Source organism: Gymnoscopelus braueri (assembly GCF_963280865.1).
Source record: "Gymnoscopelus braueri genome assembly, chromosome: 9".
NCBI classification, from domain to species: Eukaryota; Metazoa; Chordata; class Actinopteri; order Myctophiformes; family Myctophidae; genus Gymnoscopelus; species Gymnoscopelus braueri.
In genome coordinates this window covers 49,009,233-49,024,663 of record NC_137610.1, presented here as the reverse complement: position 1 = coordinate 49,024,663, position 15,431 = coordinate 49,009,233, and the positions used below count along the sequence as shown (strand labels likewise).

Genomic DNA, 15,431 nt, shown 5'->3' with positions numbered 1-15,431 from the left:
GTAAACAACACTGATGATAGTACTGTCCAACAAGTCTATGAAACTATGAAGTTGAAATCTGCAACACAATTTGATACTATGTAGTGGGGGTCCCTGCTTCATCTCTCTCTCAGCTAAGGGGTCCCTGCTTCATCTCTCTCTCAGCTAAGGGGTCCCTGCTTCATCTCTCTCTCTCAGCTAAGGGGTCACAGCTTCATCTCTCTCTCAGCTAAGGGGTCCCTGCTTCATCTCTCTCTCTCAGCTAAGGGGTCACAGCTTCATCTCTCTCTCTCAGCTAAGGGGTCACAGCTTCATCTCTCTCTCTCAGCTAAGGGGTCACAGCTTCATCTCTCTCTCAGCTAAGGGGTCACAGCTTCATCTCTCTCTCAGCTAAGGGGTCCCTGCTTCATCTCTCTCTCTCAGCTAAGGGGTCACAGCTTCATCTCTCTCTCTCAGCTAAGGGGTCACAGCTTCATCTCTCTCTCAGCTAAGGGGTCACAGCTTCATCTCTCTCTCAGCTAAGGGGTCCTGCTTCATCTCTCTCTCAGCTAAGGGGTCCCTGCTTCATCTCTCTCAGCTAAGGGGTCACAGCTTCATCTCTCTCTCAGCTAAGGGGTCCTGCTTCATCTCTCTCTCAGCTAAGGGGTCCCTGCTTCATCTCTCTCTCTCAGCTAAGGGGTCACAGCTTCATCTCTCTCAGCTAAGGTGTCACAGCTTCATCTCTCTCTCAGCTAAGGGGTCCCTGCTTCATCTCTCTCTCAGCTAAGGGGTCCCTGCTTCATCTCTCTCTCAGCTAAGGGGTCCCTGCTTCATCTCTCTCTCAGCTAAGGGGTCCCTGCTTCATCTCTCTCTCAGCTAAGGGGTCCCTGCTTCATCTCTCTCTCTCTCAGCTAAGGGGTCCCTGCTTCATCTCTCTCTCTCAGCTAAGGGGTCCCTGCTTCATCTCTCTCTCTCAGCTAAGGGGTCACAGCTTCATCTCTCTCTCAGCTAAGGGGTCCCTGCTTCATCTCTCTCTCAGCTAAGGGGTCCCTGCTTCATCTCTCTCTCAGCTAAGGGGTCCCTGCTTCATCTCTCTCTCAGCTAAGGGGTCCCTGCTTCATCTCTCTCAGCTAAGGGGTCCCTGCTTCATCTCTCTCTCTCTCAGCTAAGGGGTCCCTGCTTCATCTCTCTCTCTCTCAGCTAAGGGGTCCCTGCTTCATCTCTCTCTCAGCTAAGGGGTCCCTGCTTCATCTCTCTCTCAGCTAAGGGGTCCCTGCTTCATCTCTCTCTCTCAGCTAAGGGGTCACAGCTTCATCTCTCTCTCAGCTAAGGGGTCCCTGCTTCATCTCTCTCAGCTAAGGGGTCACAGCTTCATCTCTCTCTCAGCTAAGGGGTCCTGCTTCATCTCTCTCTCAGCTAAGGGGTCCCTGCTTCATCTCTCTCTCTCAGCTAAGGGGTCACAGCTTCATCTCTCTCAGCTAAGGTGTCACAGCTTCATCTCTCTCTCAGCTAAGGGGTCCCTGCTTCATCTCTCTCTCAGCTAAGGGGTCCCTGCTTCATCTCTCTCTCAGCTAAGGGGTCCCTGCTTCATCTCTCTCTCAGCTAAGGGGTCCCTGCTTCATCTCTCTCTCTCTCAGCTAAGGGGTCCCTGCTTCATCTCTCTCTCTCTCAGCTAAGGGGTCCCTGCTTCATCTCTCTCTCTCAGCTAAGGGGTCCCTGCTTCATCTCTCTCTCTCAGCTAAGGGGTCACAGCTTCATCTCTCTCTCAGCTAAGGGGTCCCTGCTTCATCTCTCTCTCAGCTAAGGGGTCCCTGCTTCATCTCTCTCTCTCAGCTAAGGGGTCCCTGCTTCATCTCTCTCTCTCAGCTAAGGTGTCACAGCTTCATCTCTCTCTCAGCTAAGGGGTCCCTGCTTCATCTCTCTCTCAGCTAAGGGGTCCCTGCTTCATCTCTCTCTCAGCTAAGGGGTCCCTGCTTCATCTCTCTCTCTCTCAGCTAAGGGGTCCCTGCTTCATCTCTCTCTCTCTCAGCTAAGGGGTCCTAGCCTGAAAAACGTTGAAGACCCCTGCACTACAGGATAACAGGTCAACAAATGAACCTGGCATCTGTCTACATAACATGCCATCTAAATACATCTATCTTTCACTACAACCAGTGATCACGCACTAGTTTTTAGATGCTGGTGTCATTGTGCAAATTAGCCTTGACAAAAAAAAGAAAAGACAAGAAAACCACACTACAAGCTTGTAGATCTGCTATTTGCGGGGAGTGCAACCAACCATCGAACGTCCAGGGATAGGCTATATAAATCAGCCTTTGTTAGGTTTAGATGTGGTATTGTATCAAGTAGGCTAAAACCCTGAGCAATGATAAATACGTGCGTTCAGATTACAGGCACGTTGTTGTGCCTTTGAGCCAGTCAGTCTCTCTACAAACAAACATGGGTATAGCTACTAGCTAACAGTAGACATAGGCTACGTGGCTAAAATAGTAACAGGCTAACAGTAACATTGTAGGTAAATAAATGTATTTATTGTGGCAAGCATTCCAATTGAAACCGGAGATAAAACAAGCAGTGATTATGTACACCTATATCGTCGATCTGACGACACAGTACTAGACTAGTTAGCAACTTAGCTTTGCTTACCGGTCTAGAAGGAACGTAGCGACGTCAGCATGGCTCTTCAAACCCTGGGAATCTTTCACCACACTCCAACGGGGGAAAGCTGCCGCTATGTTCACCCTGGTCTTTCCTCTCCGTTTATCGGCAGCAACGGTGGATTGGTACTTGGTTTTACTTTTACTTTTTAGTTTCTTGCTTGGCTGTGTAGCCGTGCAGTCAACCACAGACGCCATCTTTCCTACTCTGCAATGCTTACAAGGCAGGGTCTGGCAACCAAGAGCGAAGCAGTCACGTGATTGGCTGATAACGAAATGCATCTAATCCAGCCCTTATCAACGCATATAAAAGAATAGAATAGAATATAAACACAAGTCGGTCCGGGAAAAGTACAAAAAGCTTCAAAATGATTGTTAGAAGATTATTTTGCGATCTTTGTGGATATTATTGAAGATAAACATGATTTGAAGAAGAAAACATTTAATAAAAACGACTTTTTTTATTTTCTTAATTTTAGCGTCCGTTTTCATGGAAATGTTGACTATAGCACCTTTAAGGCCGGGAACGCATCCGTGTCATTTTGAGATTTCTTTGGATATTAAAAAAATAGCAGATATACAAGCTCATGGCGTGGCAGAGTGCTGTGCTATGAGCTTATAGATCTGCTTTTTTTTCTTTTTTTTGAAAATGTGTGTAACTCAAACATTTCTAACTCAAATCTTTGCTTCTGGGGATTCTACAAATGTCTTCCAAAACAAATGTGTGAAAAAAAAACCGCATGTTGCTATAATATAATACTGTATCAGTGGTTCTCAAACTTTTTTCATGTCAAGGACCACCCAAAAGTATATGTATTTGGCTGCGGACCCCCATCTCAAAATGTCTCAGAAGCAATGATTTGAGTAAATTAAAAATAATAATAATAATAATAATTTGCACACATTTTCACAATTTTTATTGTAATAGCCCAAAAAAAATGGAAAATGGCATAGATGCTTTCCTGGTCTTAACTCTATAAACGCCATTGACTCGAAAACGCGTCAATTACTACTTAATCCACCCACGCCATTGACGCGTTTGACGCGTTGGATTTGCGTTCATTGTTTAATCTCTGATCGCGCTATGCTGCTTAAAATTCAATGTTATTCTCGAGTTCCACTTACTTCACCCATATCTGCATCCGGTTTCATGACCTGGGTTCCGTTTCCGGTTTTTGATTATTTTCCCCCGGTCATTTTCGTCCAAAATAGGTAAACAAACGGTTTTTCACACGGTATGACGGACAAAGGGACAGCTTCTCTTCTATAATCTATGGTCTGGGTGACGATCAGTCATCGCCGTCGTGTATCACATCGTAATTTTGACGATCAAAACAATCTGGGAGGACGTCACATCCGTTTTCATGTTTTTCCCTGTCTAATCGCCCAAGAAGGGTAACAGTGACACAAGGAGCTGATCAAGCTATCATGTGCTGCTCTCTAGTGGCGGATTTGTGCTGCGTCTTTACAAAACAGTCTGATCAATTATTTTCATGAAAATTTTCAAAATAAAAAAAACACGAAAATTGCTGGCAATGGGGGAGTACTTTATGAAAATACTCTGGCAGTCAAAGAGTTAATGGGTTAAACAGGAACAGCTGCTCTCCCTTTTGCTTTGACAACAAGAATAGCGATCAAATGTAACAAAACGTGTTTTGCCCTTGGTAATGTCTCGCCAGCCGCCTACCCCAGAATCTGACTAACTGGAGCATTAAGGTGAGGAAAGGGCTTTTTGTATTCAGGAGGCAGAGTCAATGGTCTGAATAACTGGCAGCAAGAATGAGGGGGAGGAGAACATTGCTGTGGCTTCATTTGAATGTCTCTCTCCATCAGAGATGTCTTCAAGTCTATAATGAAAGAAGCAAGAAAAAAATGCATTGAATGAATTCCAGTCACCCAAATCATAATCCGTCACTTGGGGTGTGAGGTGCAGTTCAGACGCACAACCCTTTGCGCAAAATTCATATTCAGGAAGCGTTATTTGGAACACTCTGACCTCTGATACGAGAGTGTCCATCTTTTAAGGTCCAACTAAAAAATGGATCATGGACAACTTGTGAATATTTCTAAATAGGCTAAAATGTAGGTTTCTCTGGTGTTCTTGGGTGTCCTTGTATTTTAGGACAAAACTTTTTTTCTTCTTCCGTTGTGTGCCCTTTTGTACTGCTTATGTGTCCTTCTGTAATGTTGCTTGTTTTCTGTATTCTTGCCAAATCCGGTGTATTTGCACTACATTTTGTATGTTCATCAATAAGCGCTGTCCTGTCCAAATACATGTATAAAATAAAATACTTGTCAATTTTCACCAGGCTGGCACATCTCCCGTGCATAACTAAACTTTTGCATGTAGTTAAAATATGTATCTCCATGGCAACCAGGGCCCAATCATCAGTGGTGTAAAAAGTACATTTTTTTTTTACTTAAGTAAAAGTATCAATACAGCAATGTAGAAATACTGTGTTACAAGTAAAAGTCCCGAATTGTAACGTATTGTGAGCTTGTAGATCGGCTATTTTCAAATGGCCGAAATGTATGTAGGGCTGAAGTGGTTAATGTATGTTTTGTAATAATAATCAAAATCTACAAAGTAACTAGTTTTCAAATAATTGTAGTGGAGTAAAAGTACAATATTTGTCTCTGAGATGTAGTGGAGTAGAAGTAAAAGTATTGAAATTTGAAAATACTCCAGTGAAGTAAAAATGCCTCAAAATTGCACTTAAGTACAGTACTTGAGTAAATGTACTTAGTTACTTTACACCACTGCCAATCATCATGGTCTCGTGAGAGCACATGTCTTTTAGAAAACCTCATCCCTCCTATTTCTTGCCTTCATCGTCACAAAATCATACAATATCATCAAAATCTAACTGTCTGACATGATATGCGACAATGAGACGCGTTTGGCACAAGCTACTACTCCGCATCAAATGTTTCCCATACAAGTCCAGTCAATCTAAGCCTGGGGTCTTCAACAGGGGGTCCGGGACCCCCAGAGAGTCTTCAGAGATGCTAAAGGGGGGGCCGCCAAATCTTTGTGCGATAGGAACTTCATTTTATACATGAACCACTTTTATATTAGCCTGGTAAACCCTCCCTCCGGAAATCTCATTTCCATTTGATTTCAGAAGTGAGTCTGGCCTGAAGGCTTGTCTGGGCGTTTCTAGCCCGTTCACCAAATGGACGAGCCTATCAGCGTCGTCGCTCATCGTTCTGTGATTGACAGCGACAGTTGGCCAATCAGGTGGCGAGTTCGAGTGAGCCCGAATGAAGCCGAGTGCAGCCTGAGTGCAGCCGACAAAAGACGAACGGCAGCCATTGTTGTTTGTGCGAGTGCCTTCACTTCTTACTTTCGTTTATAAAACGCTCTCAAACTTCTTTTTTGAGGCACGTAATTTACTTATAAGATATCGTTTGGATAGAATTTAGTTGTTTAACTTCATATATGTGGTCAATTAATCATGACAGAGCCTATTTAAAAATAAAAATTCAGAGAACCGGCAGGGGCGGGCAGTGACACGCATGTATCCGAATAAGGCAACCTATTTTGGGCATGGCCATCTCAAAAGTCCCGTTGCGTCACATTAGTCGCGGAGGTGGTAAAAATGCACTGCAATTGGCTGAAGGGGAAAAACGATCATTGGCTGAAGGGGTTGTCAGTCAACGGTATTACTCCCGCCCAACTCCAGCCCACAGCCAATATTGCAGAATGGGCGATCAGGCCAGACTCACTTCTGAAATCAAATGGAAATGAGATTTCCGGAGGGAGGGTTTACCAGGCTACTTTTATATAGCATCCCTATTCTGGGGGGAACATTCAGCCGAAAATAGCATTATTCTACAAGCTTGTAGATCTGCTATTTTGGCGAAGAGGTTTGGTGTAGTGGGGGAAAAAAAGAGCAGACCACAGAGCCAAAGGTCAATTTTACTAAGTAATGAGGGGTTAAAGGAGAAGTCCACCCAACAAAATACTTATTTTCTATCAATATCACACCCCATGAAGCCTTGAATTCATATAGTTTTTTGTTTTCGTCGCATTCCTAAACCAATAATTTGATGACATTAGCATCTTTCCGCCGGTCATCAAATTATTGGTTTCGAAAAGTGACAAAAACTGAACAAATCACCATGAATTCAAGGCGTGTGTAGCTGATTGAAAATAAGCAATTTTCACGATATGTATCTGTGGAACCGAGTCAAACTAAATGTAATGCCTACAATTCCAAGTACTTGTCAGGGTCCCCAGTTCAATTATGATTATTTTGGGGGGTCGCTGCCTCAAAAAGTTTGTGGACCCTTGGATTACGGCAATGTTTGTATCAAGCAATTTAGTTGGGCACTACTCACCCTCAGAGTGAAAGTAGAAGATCTAAAAGCTCACAACGAGCAGCAGCACAATGTGTTGTTGTGAGCCGGTCAATAAAGAATAATAGGGTTTAAGTGGTTAACTATCCCATCCATTACCACATAATTACACACATACTATCAAAACCAAGCCCAAAGTTAACCCATTAAGACCGGGAAAGCATCTGTGTCATTTTAGATTTGAGCTATAAACATTATTTTAAACTTTATAGATCTACTATTTTTGAACAAATAGAATCAGAATCAGGTTTATTGTCACATCACAAGTTTACAGAAGTAAAAAAGTGGGTGAAATTAGCTTTCGTACAGTTCCCATCGTAACGTTATTTCCATAGAAAGAAGGGGGGGAGGAAGAAGAGGGGGGGGTGGGGGAGGGAAGGGAGATCAAACAAGAGAACACACACAAAAAAAAGAGTTATCTACATATTTACACTAAAATACACTATTGAACATTTTGTGCACATCTTTGAATATACAGTATATATTATTTTTTTAAAGCGAACATTTGTAACTCAAATCTTTGCTTCTGGAAGTCCCTGGAACAAAAATATTTGACAAATGTTCGCTTAAAAAAAAATATTCAAAGATTTGCATAAATGTTCACGCCTTTTCTAAAATAGCAGATCTACAAGCTAGTAGCGCGGTACTCTGCGCCGTGCTATGAGCTTGTATATCTGCTATTTTTGAATAGCCAAATAAATCTCAAGTGACACAGATGTGTTCCCGGATTGAATGTGTTAAGTAATGGCTCTATCACAGTATGACTCATGGTCATTAACATTATGACCGAGTACACAATTACTATTCTGATAGAAGATAGTGAGGTAATTCCTCCACTCCATAGGTGAAGGCTTGTGGATGAGAGTGTGTGCGTGTGCGTGTGCGTGTGTGTGTGTGTGTGTGTGTGTGTGTGTGTGTGTGTGTGTGTGTGTGTGTGAACACTGTGTACTGTATGCAGTGGTGGAAAGTAACTAAGTAAATCTACTCAAGTACTGTACTTAAGAACAATTGAGGTATTTCTTACTTCACTGGAGTATTTCCAATGTGCAATACTTTTACTTCTACTCAACTACATTTCAGAGGCAAATATAGTATTTTTACTCCATTACAATTATTGGACAACTTAAGTTACTTTGTAGATTTTAAATATTATTACAAAACATACATTAACCACTTCAGCCCTATATAGACTTTGATCTACAAGCTAACAATGTGTCGCAATGCGACGTGTTGTGAGCTTGTAGATCTGTCATTTTCCGACGATTTTACACATTTTGAAAACATGAAATGGAAGATTTCTGCACAATGAGTACTTTTACTTTTGGTAATTTAAGTACATTTTGATGCAAATACTTGGCACTTTTACTAAAGTAAATGCTGAATACCAGACTTGTACTTGTAACAGAGTATTTCTGCATTGTAGTATTGATTTTTTACTTAAATTGTAGATCTGCTATTTTCAGCTAGTGTTCCTCATTACATAAATATTTGTCTCCGACGACCCCCTAGGGGCCCTGGACACCCTGTTGAAGGCCCCTGGTCTACAGTAATAATACTACATCACACTTACATAGCGCTGTTCATAGTACCCAAAGTCGCTTACAGTAATCATATTCCGCTGCCATGCTATTTTCTATTCTAGTCTTTATAGTTTATACTATCTATGGGATGGCTTGTGTGCCTTAGGACAGAGGTTCTCAAAGTGGGGTCCTTGAGGGGGTTCCAGGGAGTCCCCAGCCAAATTGATTAGTTAGGAACCAAATTGACCCTTTATGTTAGCCTGATTATCAGCCTGAAGCTGCGTGGAGCTTCACTGAAATTGGCTTCAGTGTCTGCAATTAAAAGGGGGAGGGGATTCGAATTTCCCTAAACCAATCACAGGAGATCCACAGATCCGCTTACATCCGACGTCATTGTACAGCTTGTTTTAGCAGATATTCGCCGATTGGCTTGTCGTTAGAACAAGGCAACCTTTATGTGTCTGTAACTCAGAGAGTGTACAATTGGGTTTCATTTTGAACATTCTCAGAGTTAAATTAACAATGATGATACTAAAGTGTAGTACACTGGGGGTCCCGGAGATCAAAATGGTATCAAATGGGAGTCACTGCTATAGCCGTAACAATCTTATGAGGGTCCATGGCATATCTTTTCAAATGGGGGTCCACGGTGTATATCAATTTGGGGGTCCTTGACAAGAAAAAGTTTGAGCACCACAGCCTTATGAGGCCTGTTTCACGGCTCGTGTTTGTTTGTTTTTTGGTCTCTGTATATTTGCACAAAGGTGAAATTTGTCCTCTGCATTTTACTAGGAGCAGTGAAGGGGTTAAGTCAAGTGTCTTGCTCGGGCACACTTCGACACATCGCTGAGGCCTGGAAGGAATTGAACCTGGAACCTTTCTTTGGTTTCTCATTTATCGTGTTGGATAAAGAAAGCTGACCAAATGTGCTGCTGCACCTGAACTTTCTGCTAAAAGGTGACACATAGTAGACAAGACAAGGAGTTCACCTTCCACCAAAAGGTCAATCCCCCACTTAGCTGTCTGAGCACACTGAGGCACAGCCAGAGTCTCCTGACACCCTGGGCAGACAACCCCCCCTTGGAGACTCAAATCGATGGGACCTCCGCGGTGGCCAAATGCTAGAAACCACTCCTATATGTGTGTGTGTGCATAGATTAGAGACTCTCTTACTACCCTTTCCACTGAACAACACATCAATGAAAGCTAGAAAGTGTTGCTCCAAGCAGTGTTGTTTGCATTTAAATGATCTGTAGCTACAGTATATTGGTCTATGTTTACCAGAGAGCTGCAGCAATACAATTCCTTTACTCTCGGCATGTGTACATTTTTCTATTATGTTTGCTTTGAAGTGCAGAAATCTTGTAACGCACATCAATTTCAGACTGCTGAAACTGAACATGGCTGTATATTTATTATAATCCTCCCGCCCACTCACACACACACACTCTCTCACACACACACACACACACACACACACGCGCGTACGCCTTTAGGACTGAAGTGCCATGCCCATTATTATACAGCGGAGTCCACAGGAGGACCTGAGCACCTGAATTAACCCATTCAATCCGGGAAGGCATCAGTGTCATTTTAGATTTCTATGGCGATTCAAAAATAGCACATAGCTCATAGCTTTTAGCTACTTGTAGATCTGCTATTTTTTGAAAAATCGTGTTTTTTTTTTTTTTAAAGCAAACATTTTAAAATCAACTCTTTGCCTCATGGGGGTCCCCGGAACAAAACATTTTGAGATGGGGGTCCGTGGCCAAAAACATATCTAAAAATGTTTTCTAAATCCTAACAGTATGTTTCTATATCAGTGGTGCTCCAACTTTGTCCATGTCAAGGATCCCCAAAATTATATGCATTTGGCCACGGACCCCCATCTCTAAATGTGTTGTTCCAGGGACCCCCATAAGCACAGATCGGAGTTAAAAATGTTTGCTTTAAAAATAAATACATATTCAAGGATCTGCAAAAAAAATCACGATTAAAAAAAATAAGTAGCAGATCTACAAGTATATCTCCTATTTTTGAATACCCAAATGAATCTAAAAACGACACAGATGCGTTCCCGGTCTTAACACCTTTACCGCCGGGCCCGTAGTTCTACGGGCCGTTAAATCCAACGGTTAAGCGCCGAGCCCGTAGTCCTACGGGCTGCGGTCTTTTCGCGCATGCGCGGTCCGGGTGCACTTTCGGAATTTTTTTGATCCACTTCCGTTTCCGGTTTGATGACAGGAAATAGAATTATTTGGGATCCGGTTTCGACGATCACGCCCGCTCCCATTCTACAGACGAAACTGAAACTCAATTCTCTTCCTGTAGTTTTTTCTCCTCGCATTTCACTGTTTAACGTAATCCGCTCTAACTACAGTCATGGAAGTCCGTTTGACATGCGGTCTTCACTGGGAGATACAGGGAGATCTCGCGGACGTAAACAGACCGTTCACGGCTCAATCTTAAGGATTTTAACAAGATCTATGGCGACATGAAAAAAACAAAAAAACAACAAAAACACCTTGGCAGGTGAGTACATTATTATGAGATTAACCTCTGGCGGTGGATGTGTTAACGGGTTAAAACACCTTGGGGTCATACATGTATTCCCACAGTCCTTCACTCCCCGAGACTTCCAATTTTGCCCGGCGGTCACAAATGTCAGCCATTATTACTAATGAGCTCCGACCACCAACAGGTTTCCTCTCTCCCCGCTGCTCCACTTAATTGGGGGCTTTTAACATCGCATTCAATTATTTATAACCAAACACGCTGCACTGAGTTCTGCTCCAGATTAAAAGGTATAACGTGCAATCAATCAGTCTCCAGGTCGTCAAGCTGCTGAAATCAACGACCGGCTGGAGCGACTGAAGCTTTTTGCCTTTACGAGAAAATATATCGTCTCTGTCGCGGTGGAAACCTCATATGTCCAGAACTGTTACTTCTCTGGATTCAAATTCTAAAGCATCAAAAGTAGCAGATCTACAAGCTCAAAACGCGGCGCTTTGCGCCGCGTTTTGAGCTTATAGATCTGCTACTTTTGTGTGACGCTGTTTATTGTTTATTTGGATACCCATTGGCTACTGCCCCAGTGGTGGGTACGTAAAAGTATCGATACTGCAATGTAGAGAACTGTTACAAGTAAAAGTCCGGAATTAAAAATGTACTTGAGTTAAAGTACAAATGTATTGGTAAAAAATTACTGAAAGTACCAAAGTAGAAATAGTCCGTGAGCCAGGACCCCAAAAATGGGGTCATCATTACCATCTGGGGTGATTAATTCTCATAGTGATTTTTGGGTAGGTATACACCCCTAGAGCTAGGAAAAATGTGATAGCCTTGCATCGGTGGTAGCTATCTGTGTGTTATCACTCCTTTTATAACCACAAGCCAAAACACAGTTTTCAAAATCCGAATGAAGCATTCTACTTCAAACTGATGGTTCTCTCTTATTATTGACCCTCTCTCTCTGAAAAATGGTTGGGATAAAGCTCAGACTATATATTGTCCAGAAAGGTTGTTAAAATTTGCATATCTAGAATATTTTTCTGTTACAGGCAGTGACAACATAGTGACTATATGTGACATAAGATGTACTTTGGTTTTAATGAAAGATGGAACACAAAGGGTTCCTTTGTAAATTACCTATAGATTTAAAACCATGTTTACATACATAGATTCTAAGGAAATGTATTATGAAATTCAATAAACAGAATATAGTGCAATGGGTAAGAAAATATCCAAAATGGCCACTAAACACACGCCTGGCAATTTTTTACTTTTAATCCGCTTGTCTTAGAATACCTCTGTTTAATACCTCTTTTTTAGGGTTTTCATATGTAGAATCCATTCCTAATGTTATTTTTTTAATATCAGGTCAATGTCAAAGGTCAGGTCAAGGTTAAAATTGACCTCTGGGAGAACAACAAATGGAAACAACTTGATGAACATTCATGGTTCACTATTCATGATTTTGTTTTGTGAAAAGTGTCATTAACATGTCACAAGAATTGGTATTCATAATAACATGAATGTAAAATGATATAATCTAATGTCAAATATGTATCTTTTGCAACTACATCTGTATTCTCCAACCCACATCCTGTTCTACCTCATCCTTACAAGTATCCTCCTTATTAACATCACTCCTCATCTGTAGCTTGAACATATCATCAGTAACCATCTTCACCAGAGCAGTTACAGTACATCAGTGATGTACTTCTCACTCTCTGTGCCCTAAATTGATATTGCACCATGTCACATAGCTCTGACGGTGGGGTCACCCTTAGCAATGACAGGAACAAGAATATCCTAGATCTCCTATCCAAATTTTGTGACATCAAACGACTTGTCAGGTGGGGCTTGGTGGTCTGCCACTTTCCACAACATCACTTGTAAATAAATGAGCCCACATGTGGTGTAACAGGTTGGTCGGTGTTGGAGGAAGGGCCATTGACTTGTGGCACCCACCTCACCCAGCACATCAGGGTAGCCTGGGAAGTTCCCTGCCAGCAAAGTGTAGTGTGCTCTGATCTTGCCTTTGTCATACATATAAGACTGTCCCATCCCAATGCTCCATCTATACTTTACACTGTAGGTCCACCTGATACACCCCAATACACAGCATACAACAGGACAAGAACATCAGTGTAATCACTGAGCATGTGTATCACACCCTTTCCAGAGATGGCTGCATCAGGGATATAGGAACTCATGGTGATGTCTGCCTCATCATGACTAAATGCAGTATCTATCGTCAGCACTGAAGGTGTACAACATGCTCAACGGCTTCTGCTTAATGTTCTTACTCTTCATGATGACATCTCATGTGGGTAAAGGACATTACTATTCACAACAGCATGGGGGCAAATTAGCCAAGGATGGGATTGAAGAGATGATCTTTCTGTGTGTGAGGAATCCTACACCCCAATATTTTATGACCAAGACACACCGGTGCTTCAACTCTCCCTCTGTTTCTGCACATTTTGGGGAAGGCTTCAGTCCACTCCACTCACATGCATCATGACAGCATCTTTCCTGATCGTTATGGCAGTCTGCTCCCCAGACTGGTCAGCAGAGACAGTGATCCAGAATCCATCATGGTGCCGACAGACAAGGTCTAGCTTAGCCTCTATGCTATGGCATGGAGCACATGCATCTTCAGCAGGCACTGGGTTAGATATCAAGCACACTGCACATGGCCAGCATGGAAGAAGTGCTTCAGTCATGTGCTTCATGAGAGAAAAGGTGAAGTTAATGTCAATGTGTCTCCCTGCGCATTCAAACTGGTGGATGTGAAGTGTAGGAAGAAGTTGTCTACCCACTGTCAGCCAGTAGGATGGAGATGTGCAGTGTCCAGGTAGCTACTGCTGTATCTGTTCAAATGTCTTTGGCCAAGTTGATAGAAACCACTTCAGAGTGCTGCTGATACACTCAGGACTGACCACTGAACTTGCCTGTCATGTTCTGCAACCACATGCATTTCCACTTCCAGTGCTGAACCTTGCATCAGTTTTGCAATGCAGCTGAAGAATATAAGATGCTTATATACCTGCAAGGTGTCAACAAACGGCTCCATGTCAATTGTGAGGTGAATAGGGCCTGCTGTACATGTCAACCAGTGACCATATCTGCTGCCTGCTTGGACACCTGGTTGGACGATAAGGTGTGAGAGAGACCTTGACCTGACCTTTAGCACATAGGCCAAAGACTGACCAGCAAGTCAAAATATAACATTAGAAATAGATTCTACACCTATGAATGCCCCCCCCCCCCCCAGGTCCCCATATGAATCACGTTCACGAAGTTCACAGATTCCCTCACACAACTGCAATATTTTGTTGTTTTTAACATAATTTAGTACAATGGAACATCACCATGGGATGGACACCATCTTTGATTTGGCAATACAAAATTAACTGATGGTAATTTCACTGATTCAGCCATATTTCTTGAACCCTAAAGGTCCTTGCACACTGGTGCGTCTTTTCGTTGCGTTTTTTTTACAACAATGAAAAAAATTGAAAAAACAATGAAAAAAAAAAAAACGCAACGAAAAGACGCACCAGTGTGCAAGGACCTTAAGACCTAGTTTTAGACACCAAAACCACCTTTCTAGGTTGAACAGTATCATAAAGCCATTTAAGCTCCTGGCAGTCATATTGGACGCCATCTTGAAAATGATGGCTTTACGAGAAATATAATTTCCTAGATTTTTTTGTATGTTCTTAACCCATTAAGACCTGAGGTCACGTCTAAAAAAATCAAAATCCTGAAAAGTTTTCGGAAAAAAAATTCAAAAAAAAAATTTCACGATTTTTTCAAAAATAGCAGATCTACAAGCTCGTAGCGCGGCACTCGGTGCCGCGCTATGAGCTTGTATATCTGCTATTTTTGAATAGCCAAAGAAATCTAAAGTGACACAGATGCGTTCCAGGTATTAATGGGTTAAGCATGCCTAGACGTACCAGAATCAATTGAAAAACCTTTTGTATATTTTTTTGGGGGGGGTTAATAGTATGTTTTCATATATTGACCCATGTAATTTTCGCCTAGTGTTATAACATAAAATGCATGATAGCACCCATAAAGCTACCATTGGTGCAAGGCTATCACATATTTTCTAACTCTAGACATGCATACCTTGACAAAAATCACTATGAGCATTAATCACCTCAGATGGTAATGACCAACCCCCCTGGCTCACGGACTAAAAGTACTCATTATGCGAAATGGCCCATTTCACAAGTTTTCAAATGTATAGAATGTATAAAAAAATCTTTTGAAAATAGCAGATCTACAAGCTCACAATGTGTCGCATCACGACGCATTGTGAGCTTGTAGATTCAAATGGCCAAAATGTATATAGGGCTGAAGTGGTTCATATGTGTTTTGTAATAATAATCTAAATCTACAAAGTAACAAGTAACTA

At 42.1% G+C, this 15,431-nt stretch overlaps 1 protein-coding gene across 1 annotated transcript in view; it reads right to left on the bottom strand.

Annotated features, from left to right (window-relative positions):
- The window catches only part of cadps2 (Ca++-dependent secretion activator 2), a 342,906-nt gene that overhangs the window by 225,288 nt on the left and 102,187 nt on the right, over positions 1–15,431 (bottom strand).